The 27,312-nt window shown below is 42.3% G+C and overlaps 1 protein-coding gene across 1 annotated transcript in view; it reads right to left on the bottom strand.

Moving 5' to 3' along the window:
- Positions 1 to 27,312, bottom strand: part of axl (AXL receptor tyrosine kinase) — a 218,986-nt gene that overhangs the window by 62,918 nt on the left and 128,756 nt on the right. The gene's annotated exons all lie outside the window — the stretch shown is intronic.

The raw sequence follows: 27,312 nt of genomic DNA, 5'->3' as shown, positions 1-27,312 counted from the left end.
ATACAGGTCTACAACATCCTGAAAGTGGCAACGTAAGTGGTTAAGGTAGTCAAGGTGGTGTGTGGCATGCTTACCTTCTTTGAATGGGGCATAGAGTAGAAAAATTAGCAAGTCATGTTGCAGCTGTGTAGAGTTTTTGTTCAGCCACATTTGAAATATTGCCTATGTTTCTTGTTACCATACTACCAGAAGGATGTGCAGGTTTTGGAGAGTGCAGTGATTGTAACGAGGTGAGTCAGGTGGACCTCATAGAATATGAGTTCTCTGATTGAGGCTTTTAATCTGATCCAATCAGGGAGCCCTGACTGACAGGTTTGTCAGACATCTTGACACTCTGGAAGTTGACTCTGATGAGTCTGAACCAGATTCAAGGATTTTTCACATGTCAATAAAGGGTGACTTTGTTGCAGGATACCGGCCTCTGTGAGGTTACTTGAGTGGCCATGAAAGAACAGCACGTCCTGAACAAATGCATTCACAACAGGTGTGTTTGAGCTGGGGTAAGTGTTGCTTACATCATGCTGTTATTTGGTAAGCTTGACCTGTTCAACCCTGCTGTTAAAGACTGGGTCCAGTGTGTGGAAAGATTGTGTTATTGTTGTGATGTTGGGTAAAGTAATTGTGGATTGGAAGGCAGGACATTAGAATTTAGTGTTTGTAAAATTCTAGGGGAGAAAGCATTGTGTGGTCCCTTTAAAAGATTGTACTTTTTTATGCTTAGAAGTTTAAAATGGATGTATGTGAAAAGCACCTTGAAGGTTTGCAGGTGTACAGAGGGCACCCGAATTGAAACATTTGTATCGCAAAGCCATACAATTAGCAGACGAAGACAAGCTTTTGAATTTAGCCAAACAATTTGAACCAGGCCCTTAGATACCAAAGAACCTATCAAATTTAAACCTGATGTTTTTGACAACCTAGGGCCAATCTGATTGTAAAAATAAAGAAATATTATCAAGGGTATAAAAGAAGGGCGCAATTGGAAAATTTTGCAGAGCTAACTGCTATCAGCTAGAGATAACACCTCTCAGCTCTTAGAGAAAGCACCATCTATTTACAGTGTTACCAATGATGGGAAGAAGAAAAGACAGAACAAGTTATGAAGAAGGCATTCCTGACAGAAGGATCTGATAAAGAAGACACAGAACGTTCCAGAAGATGTAATCTGGCTGTAATTTCAGGAGACTGAATTCTATTGTTATAGAAGTGAAACTTATTTTTACTGGAACAGCATGCATTTAGAATCTTGCTGCATTCGATAATAGTTAGTGGCGAGGATTTATTCTGTTTGTTAATAGTTTAGTTAATTTGTTGGATAAATAAGAGTTAGAGAAATAAATTGTTACTTGTTGATTTTAAAGTGAGTGTCAGGGTAATATTTTATTTAACCACTGGAAGTTGCTGAAAGGCAGGTTACACCATTTTTCACACTCCTTTTACAGATTATGGGGTGAGGTGCTCCTCTTTGGGTGTTCCTGTTATAATTATTAGAGGGGGGTCAACCTCCGCTTCATAACATTTTTTTTTCCCAGGAGAATTACAGTGGGACAGATGAAAAGCAATGAGTAATTTGCCTGACAGCCTGTGGACCTGCAGCTTTTTCAGTTTTTCAGAGCCTGCTTTTCCCTGAGGCAGCTGTCAAATGTTGATGGATTTTAGTCAAGGAATATTGTGACTGCAAGCCTCCTGTAATTCTGAGCAGCTTTTGTTTTGTCTTGGCAATTCAAAAACTGGTGAATTCGAGTCAGGACTTTTGACTAGGTTAGGATGATGAGCAGAGACATGTAACTTTGGGATAATCCTTAATAAGATGCTGAGGCACCAGTTGGTATATGGGATTAATAAGGTAACCATGCAAAAGTGCCCACTAGCTGAAGTCAAACTGGACATCGAGCCGGCACGACAACTGGCTTTATCATTAGAAAATGCAGCAAGTGGAGCATATGGGTTACAGGGAATTCTGATGGAAGTGGACACCCTTGCCAGTCCGACTGAGCTTGGGGAGCACCACTTGAAAGAAGGCATTGGAATGGTCTCACTCAGGACATATCCTAAACAGAGGGAGTCTAGGTCAGCCCACAGCAAAATATGTTTTAATTAGAAAATGGCCGCTTGATCATTAAATACTCAAGCATTTCTTAGTAAGGTCTAGGCCTAGGGACTCGTAAAGGAGCCAAGGCCACATTGCATGTTGACCAGGAAGGACTTACATGATTCTGCAAGGCCTGTGCAGTGCCATTTGCCTTACTGGTAAAAGTAGAGGCAAAAATCAAAATGCTGGAAAGCAAAATCCAATTTGCGGAAAGGGCAGCAATGGTCATACTGATTGTGAGGCCCGGCATGTTGATTCACCTTTGTGATGGTTTTAAACAAATAGTAAAATGCTTTTCACAACTGGATAAATACCTAATCCCTCGCAAAGAGGATTTATACACAAAGCTGGCGGGTGGATTGTCCTTCACTAAGCTGGATATGAGCCATTGGTGTTATAGTATCATAGAATCCTTACAGTTGGGCCATTAGGCCCAACAAGTCCACACCCACCCTCTGAAGAGTATCCCACACAGACACATTACCTTATTACTTTACATTTCCCCTAATCTACATATCCCTGAATACTATGGGCAATTTAGCATGGCCAATTCACTTAACATTTGGATTGTGGGAGGAAACCTGAGCACCTGGAGGAAACCCACACAGACACAGGGAGAATGTGCAAACTCCACATAGTTGCCCGAAGCTGGAATCGAACTCGGGTATGTGGTGCTGTGGGGCAGCAGTGCTAACCACTGAGCCACCATGTCGCCCTAATGAGGATTCCCAGAATTATGCTACATTTAATACCCATAAGGATTTATAACCAATGTACAAGGTTGCCATTTGGGATATTGTTAGCCTGTGCAATATTTCAGCGGATGATGGAGAAAATTTTACAAGGTCTACCCGAGTTTGGCATTTATCTGGATGATGTGCTAATAACAGGGTGGACCAATAAGGAGCACTTGGAGAACTTCGATAAAGTGCTTTGTTATTTCTCCCAGGTGGGCATATGCCTTAGAAGGGAAAAATGTGTTCCAGTCACCCCAAATGACCTACTTGAGTTACAGCGTTGGCAAGACCGGGTTACACCCGTTAGAAGATAAAGTGAGGGTGATCAAATGTGTCCCAACTCCCATACTGTATCAGAGCTTAAGTCATTCCTTGAGCTGGTGAATTATTATGGAAAGTTCATATATAACCCAGCCTCCATCCTGGCAACTTTGCATCAATTCCTAAAAAGAAAGGGTCAGCTTTGGAAATGGCTGCATAGTCAAGCCATAGCTTTCAGGTAAGTGAAGAAACTGCTATCATCCCCTTAGGTGTCGGCACACTATGATCCCAAGCAAGTTCTGGTGTTGACATTGCAATGCCTCCCCGTACGGGATCGGGGTAATATTAGCTCATTGATGGCTCAATCGAGAGGAACCCTCAATAGCATATGCATGCAGGACTTTGGCTAATGCAGACTGTAACTACATCCAGAGAAAGAAGGAAGGTTTGGTCAACATACTTGATATCAGAAAGTTCCACCAGTACCTTTTGTGGATGTAAATTTGTAATAAAAATACCCGACAAACCCCTGTTAAATCTATTTAGCGAACAAGGCAGTGCTGCCCACAGCATCAGGCCAAATTCAGCAATTGACTCTATTACTAAATGCACAAAGTTACAAGTTGGAAAATCGTCCAGGAGGCCAAGTAGTGAATGTGGGTGCATTGAGCTGTCTCTTGCTGGCAGATACACCACGGTGTATCACCAGTGGAAGAGTCCATAATGGTTTTAAATATTCTGGACACACTTATAGTCACAGCAGAACCGGAGGAACCTGATCAGGTGCTAAAGCACCTCCTGAGGAGCCATAGGGAATAGAACCAACTGATATCCTTGGACTCGGAGGGTAAGGGATGTAATGATTGTAACAAGGTCAGTCAAGTCAACCAATCTAGTCCAATCAGGAGCCCTGACTGATAGATTAAAAACAGGAGTGTCAGTTATCCTGATGCCCTGAGAGTTGATTCTGACAGACTATACCAGAGCGAGGATTTTCCACGTATAAATAAACAGTGATTTAGGGACGGGATACTGACTTCTTCTGGAGTTATTTCAGAGACGGGATAGAAACAGCTTACCAGGATGTTGCCTAGTTTGAAGGGAATTAGCTATGAGGAGACATTGGACAAACTTGGTTTGTTCTCATTTGAACATCAAAGGATGAGGGGCAACCTGATAGATGGTTACAAAATCATGTGAGACATGGATAGTCAGAATCTTTTTCTCAGAGTAGAAATGTCAATTAGTGGAACATGGGTTTACGGTAAAAGGTGGAAATTTTAAAGGAGATGTAAGATGCAAGTTTTCTTTTTACATGCAGGGTGAAAAGTGCCCAGAAAGGAGGTGATGAAGCTAAATGCAATAGCAACATTTAAGAGGCATCTCAAAAGATATATGAAAAGGCAGGGAATAGAGACATATCGTCTGTGTAGAGGCAAACCATTTTTAGTTTAGAAAGACATTATTTTTCAGTGCAGACTTGGTGGATTGAAGGGCTTGTTCCAATGCTGTACTGTTCTTTGACAGAACCCTTAAGGATTAGGAAACTGTTTGATAAAGGTAGATGAGGTGCAAAAGTTGGAGGCCAAACCTTATTTGTCATGAATAAATCCAGTAAGGAATTCAGAAGAAACTTCTTTAACCAGCAAGTGACTACTGATGGAGTACATGCAATTTGAGTCGAATAACAGATGTATCTCAGCTAAGGTTGCTAACAATTTAGGATTGCCCTGCAACCTCCTGGATTTAAAACCAAATCTCCTGGACAATGCTGGAAGAAACCCAACAGAAAAATCAAGCATATAGGAATTTCTATATTAATTGTTCCTGTTGTATTTGTTATGAACATTGTGGAGGTGGGAAGAAAAATGATGTTTGCTAGCAGTTGGAGGCAGAAGATCTTATGATGCAATCTTAAGAAATATGTTGACTAGCATTCTGATTTTACAAGAAATATTGATAAGAAGGAAGAACTAGAATTATGTGCAGGTGGTGCAAGCTAAAGTAAATAGCATAGAGGTCAATGTAGAGGATATAAATCCGCAGTTGGGCCATATAGCTTGTCCCTGTGCTGGAAATGTAATTTAACAGCGTATTGATAGTGTCAGTTAAACCATTATCCAGAGGCCTAGACTGAAGCTCTGGAACATGAGTTCAAATTCTAGCAGAGTGGAACTTAAATTCAATAGACAACTCTGGAATAAAAATCTATTTCAGTAATGGTGAATTTTAATCAATTGCCTTTAAGTTCAACTGATTCAGTCATGTCCTTTGGGGAGGAAAATCTGCCAACCATACCTGGTCTGGCCTACATATGACTGACCACTGTCCTCTGAAATGCCTCGTAAAATTCAAGGACAAATATGAAAGGGAAACAAATGGTGGCTGCTGCCATTGATTTCCCATCCCATGAAAATCGGACATCATCTCATTTCTCTTAATATTGTTAAAGCTCAGCATGATTGTACCTTTAAATACCCTTGATTATTTATTACTGAATATAGGGAAATGAGACTGTTTGGTCACTCTAGTTAAGAAGAGGCTACTGGCTTGGAAAAGCAGATTAGATAAACAGGTGAGGTGATAAACAGCAGAAATCTGAGTGCGGATGAGGTTGTTTGATGTCAGGGTGACAGACGCATCCAGGTCCGACCAGATGTGTGTAACTTATGTGACAAAAGAATTGCTATGTTTGAGAATACTATCGGGCATTAATTGAAGCCTTTGCAATGTGGACTTATTTCAGGGACTACCCAGGGTCCCTTGTACCACCTGCAACCTCCAGTATCTGTTACCGGGATGCCAGTACCAACCTATGCTCTGGTACAAGCCGGAGTCCCCACCAGCAATCTTCAGAACATTGCAGTCTGATTTGAGCCCCGGGTTTGTTTTTGATTAGTATTCCATGCTTTCTGTACATCAGATTTCCAATGTCTAAGAACAGAAACACAAGACAAGTAGCCCCAGTTTGAAATAAATCAATTCCTATTTACTGAATGCTCCTTAGAGAAATGTTATGGGAAGGGGGTCAAAGGTCAGAGTTCAGCCAAGGCCACCCAAGAGCATAAAACAGATTGGAAAATGCTTGCACATCAGGACTTCGAATAAATTAGTGCTCAATTATAATAGAGTAGCAGGAACCACAGTCTGAACAAACATTCCTAGGCTTTAAAGTTGAATTTTTGTGGTGTCCAGTTCATTTCCAGAGGTCACTGGGAGCTCCATTCCCACAAGAGAATTCTGAGATGAAGGACTGAGCAAGGTAAAGATTCAAACAGGAGACTTAGGCTGATTCTATTTCGGATTTGTTCCCACAGGATACAAGCACAGGGAACAGTGGGAACAATTTCCCATATCTGGATATTCAAACAGCTCTGAGTTTTGAACATCTGTGTCCAATTTGTCCTGTGCTCCAAGAAGACTCTCTTGTGTTATTTTTAAACTTTATGGTATTAGTACCTCCTGAGGCAAAACCATGTGCTCTCTCATGTTACTCTTGGAGCAATGAAGCACCTATTCCTTGCTATGGGGTATTGTATGGTATGTCTGACAGGACAGCAGATTTCCAGCTATTCTGGAGTGCTGCTGAAGTATGTGTCCTTTGTAGGTAATATAAATTTCAATACTACACCAACAGACATAATTGAATTTATGTAGCACACATTATGACTTCAGGATGTCCAATATTCCTTGAAAAACATTGAAGTATTTTTGAAATGCAGCCACTATGGACATGTTGAAAAACAGCAACCAGATTGTGCACAGCAAGATCCCATAGCAGCAGTATTATAATAATCAAATCTCCTGTTTTTTAAAGGTTCTTTCACAGGAAATGGGAGCTGGTGAACAATGGCAAACGGAATTCAACCTATAAGCATGTAAGGTGATGCACTTAGGGGAGGGTTAACAAGACAAGCATCACAATATGAATGGTAGGATTCTTGAACGTACTGAGGATCAGAGGGACCTACAGTTCTCTGAATCTAACAGGACAGGTGGATAAGTGGTAAAGCAAGCATATAGATAATTGCCTTTATTAGCAAGGTACAGAATAAAAGAGTAAGAAGGATATGTTATAACTACATGAAACTCTTGTTCGGTCACATCTAGAAATCTGCATGCAGCTCTGGTCACATTATAGCATAATAACTGTACAAAAGAGGATGCAGAGGAGTTTTACCAGGATGTTGCCTGGGCTGGAGGGTCTGTGCTATAAAGAAAGATGCGATAGGCTGTAGTTGTTTTCTTTGGAGCAGCAAATGTTGACAGGCGACCTGATAGATGTATATAATGTTGTGAAGGACATATATAGAATGGATTTGAAGACACTTTTTTTCCATTAGCAAGAGGTGAATAACAAGGGAGTGTGAATTTAAGGTAAGAAGAAGGGCAGATGATGAGAATTGTTTTTACTCAGAAGGTGGTAGGAGTCTGGAACTCAGCCTAAAAGGATGTTGCCGGGAATGGAGGGTTTCCGTCATAAGGAGAGGCCAGATAGGCTGAGCATTTTTTCACTGGAGCGTAGGAGGTTGAAGAGTGATGTTATAAAGATTTTTAAAATCATGAGAAGTATTGATAAGATGAGAGGTAGGTGTCAGTTCCCGAGAGTGCGGGACTTCAAGACGAGGGGGCATATCTTTAAGTTGAGTGGAGGACATTTAAGAAAGACACAAGGGCAATCTTTCTTTATCTAGAAAGGGTTTCATGTGTGAAATGAACTTCCACAGGAAGTGGTGGATACAGGTCCAGTTACAATGTTTAAAAGACATTTAGATAAGTACATGAATAAGAAATGTTTGGAGGATTTGGGCCAAGCGCAGGCAGGTGGGACCAATTTAGTTTGGGATTATGGTCAACATAGACTTGTGGGACTAAAGGGTCTGTTTCTGTGCTGTACAACTGAGTTACAGCATAGGAGGAGGCTATTTGGTATGTGACCAATTCTCTCTTGAATGTATTGATTGAACCTGCTACCATCACATTCTCGAAGTGTATTTCAGGCCCTAATCACTCACTGGGTGAAGAAGTTCTTATTTTGCCAACTGAATTAAATTTGTGCTCTTTTTGTTCTTGAACCTTTCTCCAATGGGAACAGTTTATCCCTATCTACACTGTCCAAATTCTTCATGACTTTGAATGCTTCTGTCACATATTCTCCAAATCATGGGCTGAAGGGCCTGTTCTGTGCTGTATTGTTCTATGTTCTATGCTCTTCAAGGAACAAAGAAGTTTGACAGGCTGAGGCAAGTCTCTAGGAATTAGTCCAGTTAGATTTGGCAAGTTGGAGATTTAGCAAGCTGGAATTAGATATGGAGATGGTTAAGTGGTCAATTCGAGACCATCACCTCTGAGTTTGTATCTGATTTTGTTTTGGATTCAGGGCTGAAGGTTGAAATGGTTACAAATAATGCTTCACCTCATTTCTTTGTGAAGTAACACAGGCTTTATTCAACACTTGGCTTGTGCTTTGGTCCTGTGGATGTGTTGGATTTTCCTGAATTTCAGCCAGCTTCCGCTGCCAATGTGTGGGCTTGGCAGGGGACAACCTGCCTCAGTTTCCTGCACTGCTCTTATTCATTCCTGCTCCAAAAGAACCAAACTCTGACTTCTCAATTGAAGGAGCACTGTGGTTCTGGATTGTTGGGCCATTGGCCAAAATTAAAAATAACATGTAGAACGCTTACCACACCCATTTCAGTCTTTCCCCATTGAAAAAGAACATGAATGTGCTCCAGTCAGTGTCACTTACACAGCTCTTGTTTGCTTAGCTGCACTTTGCATGAAGCTTTGGAACTTTGCTGTTCATGTTCAAATACTTTTGTAGCCTCATTGCTATCTCTCTAACCTCTTCCAGTCCCTACCATCCTCACAAACTCTGTATTTTCTTCAATCCCTATAACCCTCCTTATCTCAGTAACTTCCAGTAGCTCCAGTGTGCACCTCTGCAGTGGGCAGTGTTGTTAAGGTCCATTTTTTTTGCATTCTTGTTTGCAAGGAGAATATGGTGAGCCTTCTCCTAGAACCACAGGTTACAATTTAATCAAGTTGAGTGGCTCGCTAGGCAAGAGAGCAATACAGTATGAAGCATGTTTGAGGAGTTAGAATCACAAGACAGACTGGGTCAGATGACAGGCTATCTTTCCCAAAGCACCTTTTTGAACTGGATGGGTCTGTAACAGTGTTAGAAATGGGGTAAAGTGTTTGTTTTTGCAGATATAGAAAAAGCATACAGAAAAGGGGTACAGCAAGAGAACTATTAACCCTGCAGGTATTTAGGGACTTTTCAGTGTATAATTGTGGTTAATTAAATACTAACTTTGGTGTGTAATTACTCTCACAAAAAGTTCTTTTTGTAAAATTATGCTTTCAGCAAAAAGCTGAGATAACCGAAATGCTTGAGCTATACAAAATAATACAAGTTAATGAAATGTCCGAGGATGGAATGTACCAGCAGATTTGATACAAAATGTTAAACCAGATCTTGACAAAATAAATGTATGTGTCAGCATTTACAGAAAGGAAGGTTGCCAACCTGGGGAAGGGGCAAGTAATAAGGATGGAGCACAGCTGGGCAGTGGTCTGGTACAGTAAGAGAGATTGGGTAATTAGGAGTCTGGAGAGATGACCTCACTCAGCTCAAAGGGTATAACTGTACACTAACCTAAGTTCTAATTTGCTCATTTACTTCTGCATTTGATGCCCTTTCTTGCAAGATCGTAGAATAAATTGTCTTGTTTCCAGTTTTGGTGGTCTCATCTAAATTTTATTAAACTTGTTTCTAACAACAGGACGTCCCAAAGGTGGAGTCAGCACTCCCAGCAGGGTTACAAGCTGAAATTTGGAAGTTGCAAAATCTGAGGCAGTAATCGCCACCAAGGAACTCGAATTATAACAGCCTTGTTCCTGCTCTAACAGGATCCCACCTCTCAGCTCTCATTGGGGGTGGCAACGGTAGGGGTCTCACAGTTGTCAAGCTCAAAACAGAGTCACAGTGAGAAAATGATCAGAAAGCACTTTGTAAACACTGTTACAAACTCCAATGGAATAATTTGTCTGTTTCTGGGCACTAATTCAGCAAGAATGTGAAGACTTCTGGCAAAACTCAGAAAAACACTTCTGGCAATCGGTTAAGGGTTGAAAACGTTCGGTGGGGTCTGATCAGATCTGATCTGATCAGAAATGAGAAAGTTGAGAGGAAGTCTCACCATTGTGAGTAAGCTAGGTAGAATTGGGAGTGAATTGGTAGAAATGTCGCAGAGTATATCAATTCGAGGATAATAAAAAGTATAACACTTACTTAAGGAAAATCAATTGAAGCAGCAAGTGACTATGATCTGGAATATACTGCCAAAGTATATAGGAGGCAGATTCAATTATGACTTTTGAAACAAAAATGAAGGGGAATCGAAATTGCAAAGATTCAGAGAAAGAGTCAAGTGGTTGTGGCACAGAAAGCCTGTTTCTGAGCTGTCACCAAAGAATCTAAGAACTGTTTCATTGTCACTTATACCAGAATTATTTTTAAAATACATTCCAATTGCTATGATGGAATTGAAATTCTTATTCTGTGAAGAATTAGCACAGCCCTGAGGTTACTTGCCAACTAAGATAACAAATGCTTTATTGGACCATGTCTGTGCTGACCATGATGCCATTCTAAACTAATCCCATCTGCCTGTGCATGCCTCATATCCTCTATTCCCTGCCTGTTCAGGTGTCTGTCTAAATATCTCTTAAACATTGCTATGGTTTCTGCTTCCACTACTTCCCTTGACTGTGCGTTTCAGGCACCACCCACTGTGTAAAACAACTTGCCTTGTACATCTCCTTTAAACTTTCCCCTGTCACCTCAAACAAGTGCCGTCCTCGTATTGATATTTCCATCCTCTACACGCCTCTCATAATTTTGTGTACCTCTTCAGGTCATCCCTCAGCCTCCGACACTTGTGAAAACAATCCAACAAATTTATCCAATCTCTCCCTATAGCTAATACACTCCAATCCAGGCTACATCCTGGTAAACCTCTTTGTGCCAGCTCCAAAACCTCTACATCCTTCAAATAGAGTTGCGATCAGAACTGGGCACAGTCCTCCGATATGGCTTGACCAAAGTCTTTTCCAACTGCAATGTGACTTGCCAACTTTAATACTGAGTGCCCCGACTGATGAAGGCAAGTATGCCAAATGCCTTCTTTATCACCCTTATCCAGTTGTGTTGCCACTTTCTGGAAGCTATGGACTTGCACCCAAATTTCCCCATTTTAATCAAAGTTCCTAGAGTCCTGCCATTTATTGTATACTTTCCCCTTGCATTCAACCTGTCAAAATGCATCACCTCACACTTGCCCAGATTAAATGCTATCTACCATTTCCCCATCAAACTTTTCTACAGATCTGTATACTGTTGTATCCTTTGCTATCCACAGATGCACCAATTTTCATATTGTCTGCAAATTTACTAATCAGACCATCTACGTTCTCATCCAAATAATTTCTATGGATTATAAACAGCAAAAGTCCCAGCAGTGACCACTGTTCACAGATCTCCAGTCCATTGCTATGGTTTCTGCTTCTACTACTTCCCTTGACTGTGCGTTTCAGGCACCACCCACTGTGTAAAACAACTTGCCTTGTACATCTCCTTTAAACTTTCCCCTGTAAGACACAGGAGCAGAAATTAGACCATTCAACCCATCGAGTCTGCTTTGCCATCCATCATGGCTGATAGGTTTTTCAACCCCATTTTCCCACTTTCTCCCCATAACCTTTGATCCATTTAGCAGTCAAGAACTTTTCTATCTCTGTTTTAAATATACTCAATGACCTGGCCTTTACAGCCTTCTGTGGCACTGAATTCCACAGATTCACCACTCTCTGACTGAAGAAATTTCTCCTTATCTCCGTTCTAAAGGGTCTTCCCTTTACTCTAAGGCTGTGCCCTTGGCTCTTTGTCTTTCCTGCCAATGGAAACATCTTCCCAACATCCACTCTGTCCAGGCCAATTCAGTCAGAAAAATAATCTGCCACAACTACCTTCTATGACCAAATCAATATGTAATTTACGATCTGACTGTAGATCTCACTGTAGACTTAATGTTCTGGACCAGCCTATCATGAGGGAACCTGCACTGAACAAATTCTACTGCATTTTTGCCTCTGACAGTAAGGGAGTCTCAGTCAATATTGGGGGAGTTAAAATCACCCAGAACAAAGAGGCTGTTATTTTTATATCTTTTCATGGTTTGCCTACATATCTGTTCCTCTTTCTCCCATTGACTAATGGGAGACCTATGTAACCCCATCACTGTGATTTCATTTTATTCCAGAACTCCACCCATATTGCCTTATTGGATGAGCCTCCAAGATATCGCCTCATAGTGCAGTTGTAACATTTTCCTTCATCATCTGTGCAAATCGCCAATCCCTCTTACATCCCAGGCCTGGAACATTTAAACCTTGGAATGTTGAGCTGCCAGCCCTGGCCTACTCTCAACCAAGTTTCTGTCATGACAACAACATCATATTCCCATTACTAATCCAGGTTCAAAGGTTATCTGCCATATCCATTATACTCCTAGCATTAAAATAAATACAGTTCAGACTGTTAGTCTCACTGTATTCATTAACTTGGCCCTCCCTGTTCTTCCTATTAGACTTACTTGATTTAACTTCTACCTTCTCAATCATTCCAAACGCTGACCGACTGTTCGGGCGCCTATTTCCTGACACGCTAGTTTAAACTCTTCAGAGTGGCACTAGCAAAATTCCTGGAAGGATATTGGTGTTCCTCCAATGTAGCTGCAATCTGTCCTTCTTGTACAAGTCCCACCTGCCCTGGAAAAAATCCCAATGATCCAGATATCTGAAGCCCTCTGCTGTTGTACAGGATATTGGTTAGGCCACTTTTGGAATATTCCTTACAATTCTGGTCTCCTTTCTATAAGAAGGATGTTTTCAAACTTCAAAGGGTTCAGAAAACACTTACAAGGATAATGCCAGGGTTGGAGGATTTGAGTTATAGGGAGAGGCTGAATAGGCTGGGGCTGTTTTCCCTGGAGTGTCAGAGGCTGAGGGGTGACCTTAATAGAGGTTTTTAAAATCAGGAGGGGCATGGTTAGGAGAAATAGACAAAAGTCTTTTCCCTGGGATGGTAGAGTCCAGAACTAGAGGACCTAGGTTTAGGGTGAGAGGGGAAAGATATAAAAGGGACCTAAGGGGCAACTTTTTTGCAAGAGGGTGGTACGTGTATGGAATGAGCTGCTAGAGGAAGTGGTGGAGGCTGGTACAATTGCACCATTTAAGAGGCATTTGGATGGGTATATGAATAGGAAGGGTTTAAAGGGATACGAGCCAAGCATTGGCAGGTGGGACTAGATTAAGTTTGGATATCTGGTCGGTGTGGACGAGTTGGACCAAAGGGTCCGTGTCCGTGCTGAATATCTCTATAACTCTACACGATCTCTTTCGCCATGCATTCAGCTGTATGATCTTCCTATTTCTGGCCTTACTAGCACGTAGTCCAGGGAGGAATCTGAGATTACAACTCTAGAGGTCCTCCTTTTCATCTTTCTACCTAACTCCTTAAATTCTGTTTGCAGGACCCTATTTCCCATCTTGCCCAAGTCATTAGTACCAATATGTGGTATGACCTCTAGCTGCTCACCATTTCCTTTCAAGGCATCCTGTGCCCATCAAACACATCCTCTTGATCCTGGGACCAGGGAGACAGCATACTGCCCTGGAGTTTCTCTTGTGGCCACTGAGATGCCTATCTGTAGTATAAAATCCACTATCACTATTCGTCTCTGACACTTCAACGGTACCCACTCCCACCCACTTTACAACTGAGATAATTGTGGTGCCACTACTCTGGCTTCTACTGTTGTTTTCCTGAAAGACCATTATCTCCATAACAGTATTTAAAATGGTATACTTATTTGAGAGGGAAATAGCCCTCATGCACTGCCTGCCTTTCCATACACTTGGTCACCTATCAACTGGCTGAAGCTTTGATGTGACCACATCCCTGATACTCCTACCCCTAATACTTGCTGCCTCCTGTATGCACCTCACTGCGTCCAACCAATCTCTGTAGTTTGGCAGGAGCTACAGGGGGACACACTTCCTACAGACAAGTAGTCAGGGACATTTGGCTTCTCCCTAATCTTCCACATCTCACAGGAGGAGCATGTATACCCCACTAACTGCTATTACTACCTCGAGTAACTACTGGATTAAAGGAAAGGAAAGACCGTACATTGCCGCACCTCAACGCCCCTCTCCACCTCTCAGTGAAACCTAATGCTCAATGTCCCCACTCACAGCAATCTGCCCCTCTGCCCAAAAATGGTTGCTCCTAACGGAGCTTTCCTTTTATTTTAATCTCTGCCAGTAGGAAGGAAAGACTGTTCCAGAATCTTCCTCAATCACAGCTCACTCCTGCCTTCTGCTGGATTCTCTTCCTTTTGTTGAGCACCAGGTCCATTGTGGTTCCCTCCTCAGCTGTGATGACTAAGCTGACTTTTCTCAGAATCTTCCTCAGTCATTTCTCATTACCGCCCACTAATCTGCTGGATCGAACTACCCATATATCTTTTTGTATGTTTATTCTCCAAACAGGGCGTTCAGAGAACAGTCAAGAGTCAACCACATTCCTGGAATCAGGATCATGTTTCAGATGAGAGAAGAAGGATCCAAAGAAGTGAGAGTTAAAAAGAATGTTTTGTCCAAGTCAGAGCAGGTGAGGAATTGAATTTAAATTCCACAAACTGTCTTGCTTGGATTTAAACCAAGTCCCCAGACTATTGGGCTGGGCATCTGGATCAGTGACATTAGCACAAAGAATTAGCATTCCCACTGCAAAGATTAGGGACTAATTTCTCCTGGCATATACTTGTACTCTTTCCCCATGTTTGTGTGCAAATTTCATGTCAAATGCAACTGTCAAAAAATTGAAACAATCCAATGAGTTTGTGATTGGCTTTATGCTTTTGAAAATAACCCAGGGCTTATCCTTTACATTTTCTTAGAAAAATAAGAATGTTCCAGACTAAAATTTAATATAGCAAAATGCCTGTATGATTTTTTAAAAAAAATACTTTTTATATTCTGAGCAATTAATACTGAATTGTGTTTAGACCACCGACCATCAACATGTTGTATTGCTAACTGCCTCGCAGAAGCCAGTCAAGTGAGCAGTTAACATCGCCCCAGTGACAAACCTGGTAAAACGCTGCAAGAACTGAGCACAAGGAACCCCGTTCAATGTCAACAAGTGCTTCGATACATATGCAGGTTGAACTTGCATGACACGATCTATTAGGAAGGCCTGTGTCACTTCTGGGCAAGATGAAGACAGCTGGACGAAGAGTCAAGAGTTTTTATTGAAGACTTTTCAAAGTGACCATGGAGAAAAATAAGAATGGTCCTCTGATCCCAACAAGACTCAATGAGGAAAGCTGTTGCCCAGCTTGCCTTCTGCTCCAACTTTCCAAAACATGATCCTAGGCCATATCTGGTGTCGCAAACTAATTCTGGGCTATGCATCTCACCTATTCCTTGACCGATGTAAATCGGCTAAGGCTTGAATGAAGTCCAGAAATTTGCAATTCCCCTCAATAACCAAAACAGGCCAACATTAAAGTCAGGACCATTTGAGGAGGGGCGATGACTTAGTTGTTGCTGGACTGTTAACCCAGCTAATGTTCTGGGGATCTGTTGAATCCTGCCATGGCAGATGGTGGAACTTGAATTCAATAAATATCTGGAATTAAGAATCTATTGATGACCATGAATCGGTTGTCAGAAAAAAAACAACTGGTTCACCAATGTCCGAAGGGAAAGAAACTGCCATCTTTACCTGGCCTGGCTTACATGTGCTTCCGGACCCACAGTCATTTAGTTGACTCTTAACTGCCTTCTGGGCAGTGGTTAGCACTGCTGCCTCACTGCGCCAGAGACCCGGGTTCAATTCCCCCCTCAGGCGACTCTCAGTGTGGAGTTTGCACATTCTCCCCGTGTCTGCGTGGATTTCCTCCGGGTGCTCCGGTTTCCTCCCACAATCCAAAAATGTGCAGGTTAGGTGAATTGACCATGCTAAATTGTCCGTAGTGTTAGGTGAAGGGGTAAGTGTAGGAGTATGGGTCTGGGTGGTATACGCTTCGGCGGGTCGGTGTGGACTTGTTGGGCCGAAGGGCCTGTTTCCACACTGTAAGTAATCTAATCTAATCTAATCTAGGGTTGGGAGATAAATGCTGCCTGGCCAGCGACACCCTCATCCCATCAAGGAACAAAAAAAAGCCAGATGAGAGTCCCATCATATGAGAGTTATAAGGACTATATAATGGATTTGGCAACATTTCAAGATAAATATGTGCATGCACACTATATATATAGCCTTTATTGTGGTAAGACATCCCAAGGCTCTTCAAGACAGTAGAATAAAACAAAGAACTACAACTGCTGGAAATTGGAAACAAAAACTGAAATTGGAGAAACTCAGTAAAATCTGGCAGCATTTATGGAGAGAAAGGAAAGTTAATGTTTCTGGTCCAGTGACCCTTCTTCAGACCTGATGCTAGCTAGAAAAATGAGGTGTCTGTACTGAAGATAGTGGGTGGGAAATGGGGGGAGTGGGAGAGTGGTAAAGCAGTACACGAGACGTGGAGTCCAGAGGGAGAGAAAGACAGTCAGGCAGGCAAAGGAGTGGCTAATAGTGAGCCAGGGAAGGAGAAAACTTGCTAATGGGGACCATCTGTCGGTGAAAATAGGTTGGCTGTGCCCAAAGGGACAGAAAGTAAGTTAGGTATACAAAGGGATGGTTGATAATCTGACAGAGCAGAAGAAAAACTGATAATGGGGACAACGTGGAGGTGAAAATGGATTGGCTCCATTGAAAGCAGCCCATGTGATGACAAGAGTCTGCATGTGGGGTGGATAAAGGACATAGGTGGTGTTCAGGCCCTAAAATTATTGAACTCGACATTGAGTCTAGAAGGTTGCAGGGGTCCTGAGTGAGAAATGTGATGCTGTTCTTGCAGCTTGCACTGAGTGTTGCTAGGACACTACAGCAGGTCTGAGACAGAGATATTGGCCAGGAAACATGGGGTGGCAGGCAAGTGGAAGTTCAGGGTCATTGTATTCTGTGCCCCCCCCCCCCCGCAGTATATCTCGTTTTCCTAACTACCATCAGTTCTGAAGAAAGGTCCTGAAATGTTAACTCCTGTTTTTTCTCCACAGATTCTGCCAGACCTGTTGAGCTTCTCCAGCAATTTCTGTCTTTCTCAAGACAATAATGGCCACACAAAGTTCCAGACAGTTGCTGGGGGTTACAAATAACAGCAGAAGAGTCGTTTGTTTTTTGAAACCTCCCAGGTATATCAGGAGGCTTGGATGCTGTACAAGCATCTGGCATCCACTCTTACTCACAAGGACATTTATGGAGCTCCTCTTCTTCCAATAATTATAGTGATGTCCACCACAACTCTCAACTGGATATGGCGGGACTATCAGATTGGTTGATTGTGGAATGGCTAAGCTCTATCACTAGCTGCTTCTAATATTTGGTATGCATGGAGTTCTGTATTGTTAGCAGGTGAGCACCTAATGTTTAGCTCTGCCTGGTGCTGCTCTGTGCATGTCCTCTTCCACTCTTCACTGAACCACAATTGATTCCCTAACTTGATTCTTGTGACAGAATAGAGGATATGCTGAGCCATAAGGTTGCAAAATGGGTTGAAATGTATTTCTGCTGCTGCTGATGGCCTGCAGTGCCTCAATAGATACTGAGTCTTGAGCTGCCAAATCGGTTTGAAATTTGTCCCCATTTCATACAGTGATAGCAACATAAAACGTGATGGAGGGTATTCTCAATGGGATGATGGGACTTTATTCACATAAAGGACTGAGTGGCGGTCATATCTACTGATCCTTCAAAAATGCATCTGTCCATGATAGTAAGATTTGTGAGTTGGTTTTTCCCTTGGGCAGACCCAGTCAATCTAACAGCTGCATGCTTTACGATTTGGGTCAGTAATGGTGCTACCCAGCCACATTTGCTGAGAATATTGCAGTCTCCCAGAATACATGCTGTCAACCTGTTTGATGTGCTCAGTTAACTTCAAATTATTTTCTGAGTTTTGCAGTTCGGACCAGTTCCATTGTCAGCCTATCTTTCTCCTTGAACATGAGGCTGTTCCAGAGCAAACAGCAATATCCTGAAATTGAATCGCACTCCACATTCCCTGTCCATGGAATATGCTGGTTTACTACCATGATCCCTCTTGGGTCTTCAATGATACTTAGACAACCGGCTGTGTCGCACTTGGGACATCCTGAGACCGTGAAAGGCTCTCAGAAATTAAGTAATTTCTCTCTTTCTTCTAACTAAGCTGTATTGAACTCTGAAACAAATGAAAACACACACAATAAAGATAAAACCTGCATGGGTTTGCCTAGTGGCACAGGCCAGGCAAAAACTCATGTTCCAGTATGGGTTTTGCTACTCTCCATCATCACAACGCTAAGTTCAATTAGGAGGGCAGATTGTGGAAATGTACTTATTTTTCCATCCCATTCGGAAGTTTGTAAAGATGCAAAATGAAAAGGTTTGAAATATTGAAAGAAATCCAGTCAACTGTTAGTACTTCCTTCAGATAGCTGAGTGTCATAGCTGCAGCTACAGGATGCAGGATATACAGTTATGTCTATCTTATCAGAACAGACTAGGATGGTGGCGTCACTGAGCTGATGTTAGAAAGAGAAATGAGATAGTTAGAGGAAGAGGCGGAGAGTATTTCAGGAATATTGTTTTAAAATTGAATTAGAGCAACAGGGCTTCGGGACTCGTTCTCATGTGAGTATGAGGTTGGTTTCTCTCCTGTTCATCCTTTCAAACGAAAGAATAGGAGCTGGGGGGGAGGGAGAAGGAGGAGACTGCTGGGACTAAGTGAGCATATGGAAATGCTGCCCAGAGTCTAATGATGACCAGTGCCACAGCTGATGACCTGGTATTCACCCGAAAATATTTTTATTCTGCCAAAAGTCAAATAGTGAGGAAACCTCAAGTCTCAACTGATTTCCACATAACTTCTACACTGTTTTTAAAACTGAGGATAACTGTTCAATTTTTAAAATGAGTTGTAATGATGCCATAAAAATACACTCAAAGAAACATATGTCTGTGAATATAAATATTTGAAAAGAAAACCCTTAAAACATTACGATAAGTCACCAATGGTAGTCATCACTCCCTTCTGCCAAAAGTGCCTTTTTATGCCAACTGATTGATGGCATCAGATTGAGCATCATTGAGCATAATTACTGAGGAAACTCAAGGCTACTTTCCAAAACGTAATTCAATATTTTGGGATGCGATCAAATTAAATTACATCTTATACAACCTCAGCAACACCGTAACATAAGCTAGTTTGGGAAGGGGCTGAAGGGGTTACCAATGTGTTGGGCATAACTTTGGCCCACAAGAATCTGGGTCTCCTGCCAAACTCAGTAGCGCCTGGAGGAGAGTTGTGACTCCCTCCTCATGGCTCTCCGTTGCTGCCTTTCTCCTCAGATTCCATAGACCATGGTTTCAAGTCCCACTGCAGAAACATGATTCGTATGTCTAGACTGACCCTCACTCCAGCAGCATTCTGATGGAATATTGTATTGAGACAGAAAATGTTTTGAACAAGATGTTAAATCCAAACAAATGGATTTAAAGGATGTTTGGTTGTAGTTCAAAGAACAACGGGAAATCTCTAGTCAAAATTATTCCACCTAGAAACACCACCAAAGTGGATTAGCCACTCATTATAATACTATTGCAGGATCTCACTGTACACAAACTGTCTGCTACATTCCAACAATGACTGCTTTTGCCGTAATTCTGAAAAGGATTTTGTGCTGTCTTGCGCTGTCTGTCTAAGTGGTGTAGAAATGAAAGTGCCCTTTTTTTAAACACAAACTTCCTTAAACGATTTGTGCGAGAAACCAAAACATGAGTCACTCACCAATGTTTGAAAGCTTACCATACATATCAGACTCAACTGTTCATTTGCAATGGAAAGGGTGGGGGAGTGGAACAGTTGAAAAAGAAATTTTAAAAGTTTGAAATCTTATAAAGATCACAATTTTCCCCGCCATGGTTGTGGTGAGAGGGTTGGCAAGGAGGGCTAAGTATCACTCCAGAATTAATTTGCTCCATGATTTCTCTGTCTCCGCAATGAGTTGCTTGGTGAGGGGCACTGAGAGATGTGCTCACAATTAAAACCATTAAATGGTCAATTAATGGCCACTTAAGGGTACCAACCGACCATATCCCCAATGAAAAATGACCTGTCTGAAGACTGTGAGAGTCCTCAGGAATTTTACCAATCTGGGGCAGGGGGAGGCCCAAATATAGGAGGAGTGTTTGGTGGGTGAGGGGATGGTCACTGAAAGCTACCTGTTGCCTCTAATCTCCTCGTCCCATGGTCTCACCCTATATGACCAAAGGAGGAAAAAAGCTACCATCCTGACCTGAATACAGGGAGTGAGGTTTGATGGGTAGTCTATGGACCCAGAAGCTGCCAGCCTCTGATTTGACTGGTACCTTCTGGTGATAGAGAAGGCCAGTGTGGAGTTCTGTCACAGGTTGAGATACTTGTCCTTGCCCACCCACTGAGCTGAGTGGCAGTGATCAGGTAACAATTCCCAACGGTGGGAATGGCGTGTTAGTAGACACCTCATATGATCAATCACACACTTTTAAAAAAGTGAGAACATTTTACTGAAGCAATTCAGTTAAAAAGTAAAAACAAAATCCAACAAATTGTTTTAATTTAGGCAGAGCTACCCAGTGTTCACATTTGTTTATTGCTTTAGAGTCCTGGGTTCAGGACGAAGAATCCAAGATCACAACAAGGGACGGCATGGTGGCTCAGTGGTTAGCACTGCTGCCTCACAGTGCCAGGGACCCGGGTTCGATTCCAGCCTCAGGCCACTGTCGGGACACTGTCTGTGTAGAGTTTGCACATTCTCCCCACATTTCATGGGTTTCCACCCATAGTCCAAAGATGTGCAGGTTAGGTGAATTGGCTGTGCTAAATTGCGCATAGTGTTCAGGGATGTATAGGTTTAGTGCATTGATCAGGGGTAAATGTAGAGGAATGGGTTTAGGTGGATACTCTTCAGAGGGTTGGTTTAGAGTTGTTGAGCCAATGGGCCTGTTTCCAGACTGGAATACTGGGAATTTGCTGAGACTCTGGTAAATGCGACAAACAATGTCTAGCTGCAGACAAACTAACAACAAACACTAGAATGTGTTTTTATTAATAAAAAAACTGTCATGGAGAAATAATTTCCAAAGTCAGATTGGAAAACTGCAAGCTAGCCTCATGCAATATAGATCTTAACTGTTCTCCCCATGACTTCCGCACGGTGGAAGGAGGGTGTGAGAAACGTCCATGCTTTTACATGTTACGGATTTGCAGAACAAAGCTATTCAACTCAAACCAATTCCACCATCCAATTAGAATTTGGCTGATTTACTTAGCCACCTTCATTCTACATGTCTCAGTACCATTTGCCAAACAAAACTATGTTGACTGAATTTTGGGCATTTCCATTTGAGTCAGTCTCAAAACATTTCTACTCCCTTTGTGTGAAGATTCACTTCCTGACATAAACCACAAACAGCCACCTCCAGTTTACAGGTTCTGAGTCACTTGACCCAAAAAGTTAACCCTGATTTCTCCCCACAGATGCTGCAAGAACCAGCTGAGCTTTTCCAACAATTTGTATTTTTGTACCTTAGATTTTGAAGTCTTGGTCCTTAAGGCAATATGTCCACAGCAGGTTCAACAGTTCCTCTCTAACAATGCTTTGATGCACTTTTGATCATCTTAAGCCACCTCAGTTGGGTCATTGTTCAAGTCTGTAAACTCAGGAAGAATGCTTGCAGAACTCAGGCACATACCTTGGTTACCAACTTCCAAAATGAAGTCCACTTGTATAAAGTTCTGCAGTAGGAGCTCAGCAGCTAAAATCAGCTCACCATTTTCACTGTAATTGTGACAGGGGCCAATAGATTGTGTCTTTCTAAACCTGTGTCTGGACGACTAATTTGAACCAATGTAAAATGACAAGTGAGAAGGTATTTTGTGCTCGGCACATTGGATAAAAGCTGAATAGTTCATAGGATACCTGCCTTGCCATGGAACCTTGGTACCTATCTAGAGTCATAGAGTCCTATAGCACAATAACTAGCCCTTTCGCCCACCCAAGTCTGCATTGACCAGTAAACACCAACCAACATTATTCCCATTTACCTGCACATGGTACATAGCCTACTACAGGTACACAATCCTTTATCCAAAATTTTGTCATCCAAAAAACTCTGAAATCTGAAAAGTTTTTCATGGAGTGTGGAACGTTACTTTGGCATGTGAGCAGGTGGCCCAACTCCACACCCACTTGAACCATGTCACTCAGATGTGACATGGCGGCGTGGCCCAGCACTGGCAGGCGTCAATTGTGTTTCAGCGCTCATACTAGTCACACATGCGTCTGCTGTTAGGTTTTTTTTATTTCATTGTGAAAATGTCATTTATTCTGAAATCCAAAAAATTCCAAATTCCGAAAAACAACTGGTCCCAAGGATTTTGGATAAAGGATTGTGTACCTGTATCCCCTGACAGTTTAAATACTCATCCAGATGCATCTTAAATGTTACAAGAGGATCTCTACCACCCTGTTAGGTACCATGTTTTCTCAGATCTCAGGACATTATTACTTTGGAGGGGATTCAGAAAAGATTTGCCATGATGTGCTGGGAATGGAGGGTCTGAGTAAGCTGGATAGAGGGATTTGATTTTCATTGGAGCTTAGGAAGTTGAGAGGTGACCTTATAGAAGTTCATTCCATGTGGTTGGAGGGTTCCAAGGTGGAAAATGAGGTGATTTCAAACAAATCATTCGACCAATTGTCATAACTCAGGGTCTGGTGTATCAGTCCTGTAACTGGGGAGGTGGTGGCCTCATATTATTACTGGACTGTTAATCCAGAGACCCAGGTCATGTTCCAGGGACCTGGGTTCAAATCACACCATGGATGGAATTTGAATTCAATAAATATCTGGTGGTGGAATTTAAATTCAATAACTATCTGGAATTAAGAATCCAATGACTCCTATAAATCCATTGCCAATTGTCAGAAAAACCCATCTGGTTCACTAATGTCCTTTAGGGAAGAAAACTGCCATCCTTACCTGGTCTGGCCTACATGTGACTCCAGACCCACAGTAATGTAGTTGACTCGTAACTGTCCTCTGGGCAATTAGGGATGGACAACAAGTGTTGCCTAGCCAGTGACGCCCTCTTCCTGTTACAGAATAAAAGTAAACACTCTTTTCCAGCCATGTGCCCCAGCTGAGTATTTGACAGGTCACATCAGACCCAATCTTGCCTTCAGCTCTGGTTTCACTGCACTTTTCCAACAGACTGAAGCAGCTGTAGGTGTCCACAACCATATTTCCCCACCCCACCCCCTTCTGCTACACCACCCCTGGCCCAACTGCAAACTGGTGACATGTCTGAGTGTAGACCCATTTGTGCAGATGGGTGTTTTGTTTTGGTAGGAATTATGAAATACTGTGACTCAACATGAACAGATTGGTTTTAAAATTTCTGACAGTGTGCAGGCGGTCTCACATCTGCAATATCAGTCCTGCCTCACTGACCTCATTTCTGTTGTTGTCGAGTTAAAGTCAAAAATGGTTGACATTTAGCCACCAGCAAACACATCCCTGACCCAAGGAGCGCAGGCAGATCTACAAAGCAGACGCAGTCAGAAATGAGGGAATCATTCACATCTGCCCTTTTAAACAGTGGATATTTACAAAATATGTGCACAGCTGTTTTACTCACAGCTTGCTATAATTTACACTGTCACCACCCAGAATTAGTCACATTCCACTCTTTATATAAAGTAATTTTCATTGACATCATGCTCAGCTGTGTGTGGACAGACTTTATATTTGCACATGGGATGTCGGTATTACTGGCCAGGCCAGTATTTATTGCTCAACCCTGACTACCCAGGCGGCAGTCAAGTGTCAATCACACTACCATGGATCTTGAGCCCCACGTGGAAAAGACCAGGTCAGGATGGCTGATTTTGATTTTTAGAGGGATTTCTGATGAGATTGCATTTTTCATAGGATCATAGAGTCTCTACAGGGTGAAAGCAGGCCATTCAGCTCTTGAAGTCTACACCGATCCTCCGAAGAGCATCCCACCAAGACCCATCCCCTGCCCTAGCCTTGCATTTCCCATAACTAATCCACCTAGCCTACTCTTCCCTAGACACTATGGGCAATTTGGCATGGCCAATCCACCTAACCTGTACATCTTTATACTGTGGGGGAAAAAAAAAGAACACCTGATGGAAATCCATGCAGACACAGGGAGAATGTGCAAACTCTACACAGTCAGTACCTGAGGGTGGAATTGGAGACACATTCAGCAGTAGCCTCTGCTGGGCCAGGATCTCTCAGGGGCAGGGTTTCTGCCTGGGGCCTTTAATCGTGAGAGAAGGGCTGTAGATATCATATAGATGTACTTCAGTAAGGTGTTTGATAAGATTTCCCATGGTAGGCTAATGGAGAAAGTGAAGTTGCATGGGGTCCAGGGTATACTAGCTAGATGGGCAAAGAACTGGCTTGGCAGCAAGAGACAGAGAGTGGTAGTAGAAGGGAGTTTCTCAAAAAAGAGACCTGTGACCAGTGGCGTTCCAAAGGGATCCGTGCTGGGACCACTCTCATTTGTGATATACATAAATGATTTAGAGGAAGGTATCGGTTGCCTGATTTAGCAAGTTTGCAGATAACACTAAGATTGATGGAGTAGCAGATAGTGAAGGGGACTGTCAGCAAATATAGCAGAATATAGATGGATTGGAGAGTTGGATGGAGAAATGGCAGATGGAGTTTAATCTGAGCAAATATGAGGTGATGCATTTTAGAAGATCCAATTCAAGAGCGAACTGTACAGTAAATGGAAAAGCCCTGAGGAAAATTGATGTACAGAGAGATCAGGGTGTTCAGGTCTATTGTACCCTAAAGGTGGCAGGGCAGGTCGACAGAGTGGTCAAGAAGGCATACAGCATGCTTTCCTTAATTGCACGGGGTATTGAGTACAAGACTTGGCAGTAATGTTACAGTTGAAGAAGACTTTGGTTTGTCTACATTTGGAATACTGCATACAGTTCTGGTCGCCACATTACCAAAAGGGTGTGGATGCTATGGAGAGGGTGCAGAGGAAGTTCACCAGGATGTTTTCTGGTATGGAGGGTGCTAGCTATGAAGAGAGGTTAAGTAGATTAGGATTGTTTTCATTAGAAAGACATGGGTTGAGGGGGCAACCAGATTGAGGTCAATAAAATCATGAGAGGGTGGATAGCAATATGCTTTTTCCCAGAATGGGGGACTCAATTATTAGGAGTCACTAGTTCAAGGTGAGAGGGGAAAAGTTTAAGAGAGATATGCGTGGAAAGTTCTTTACGTAGAGGGTGGTGGGTGCCTGGAACATGTTGCCAGTGGAGGCAGGCACGATAGTCATTTAAGATGTATCTAGACAGATACATGAATGAGCAGGAAGCAGAGGGATACAGACCCTTAGAGAATGGATGACAGGTTTAGGTAGAGGATCTGGATCGGTGCAGGTGTGGAGGGTCAAAAGGCCTGTTCCTGTGCTATAATTTCCTTTGTTCGTTGTTCTTTGTTTTTTGAACCCTGGTCCTTGGTGCTATGAGGCAGCAGTACTATCCACTGAGCAACTATGCCACCCAAGCCATTGATTATAGGTATTAATGCCAATGATTACAAGTCACCATTAGGCCAGCTGTTTATTCAAGCTTTTTATCGAATTCAAACATCACCATTTGAACTCACATGCCTGAACACAAATGTGGGACCCTGGATTGCTAATCCAGTGACATTACCACTGACACAGCCTTTCCATCTTAAGCAACAGAGACATGATTCTAACCTTTATCCAGGTGCCTGTCATTTGTGTGCCTGTTTTAGAGAGCTTGTTTGCAATGAGACTGCTGGATGTGCACAAGACAGGGCAGGCCAGCACAGTCATAGATTACTAGTCCAATAAAATAATCCCTGTAAAATCAGCTGACTTCAGCTAGGCAGGTAATAAGGGTGACTATTTGCTTAAATCATGGTTCAGTGGATATTATCCCCAAGACTGTGGGCCCAAGCCCTACTCCAGGGTCATTGGAACAAAATCCAAGGCTAACTAATTTCCAGTTCAAATCAAAGGAAATCTGGAATTTTTCTTCTCTTAGTGGCGTGAAAAATTCATCCCTCATAATCTCAAATGTTACCAGTTTGGGCACAGAATGTGTGAGAGGTGAGGAATCCAGTGTCTTCAATTCTCTCATTTCCAGGCAGCAATTACAATCACATTTTACCATTAGCCAATGTCTGGCCACTCACAGCAAAGATTTCCAATTTCAGTATCAAATTAGTCATTACCAGAGTCTCAGGTTAGAAAAAGGAAAGAATGGGGCAAAGAAAGACTGCAGAATTATTCACCAATTGTTTGGTGCTTGAAATAGGTTTGTCAATTAATATTATCAAAAATATTTTGTTCCATGGTTCTGAGATGAACAATTGCAGGTCTCAACTGAAACCACTCAAAACCTTTTTTTTTTAATTCATTCATTGGACTTAGAGTTCGCTGGCTAGGGCAGCAATAATTTCCCATCCTAATTGCCTTTGAAAATGTGGTGGGGAGCTGCTTTATTGAATTGCTGTAGTCCATTTGGTGTAGGTACACCGACATTAATACGAAGGAGGGAGTTCTAAGAATTTTCCAAGCCTGAAGGTGAATATCTTGAAGGGAAACTTGCAGGAGGTGATATTCCCGTGTGTCTGCTGCTCTTGTCCTTCTAGATGGTAGTGATTGTGGATTTGGAAGATGCTGTCTGAGGAGCATTGGTGAAATAATGCAGAATATCTTGTAGGTGGTACACACTGCCAGGATGGAGTGTCAGAGGGAAGGAGTGAATGCTGAAGGTGGTGGACTGGATGCCAAGCAAGTGGACAGCTTTGTCATGGATGGTGTTGAGCTTCTTGAGTGTTGTTGGTGTTATACTCATCCAGGCAAACAGTGAGCCATCCAACAGTAATCCTGATTTGTGCCTGAAAGATGGTGATTTGACTTAGGGCAG

This window comes from Chiloscyllium plagiosum, unplaced genomic scaffold (assembly GCF_037043375.1).
Source record: "Chiloscyllium plagiosum isolate Xiang-an unplaced genomic scaffold, Cpla_swu_hap1 HiC_scaffold_47, whole genome shotgun sequence".
Taxonomy (NCBI): Eukaryota; Metazoa; Chordata; class Chondrichthyes; order Orectolobiformes; family Hemiscylliidae; genus Chiloscyllium; species Chiloscyllium plagiosum.
The sequence above is the reverse complement of the archived record's forward strand: the minus strand, read 5'-3'. Positions and strand labels throughout refer to the sequence as shown.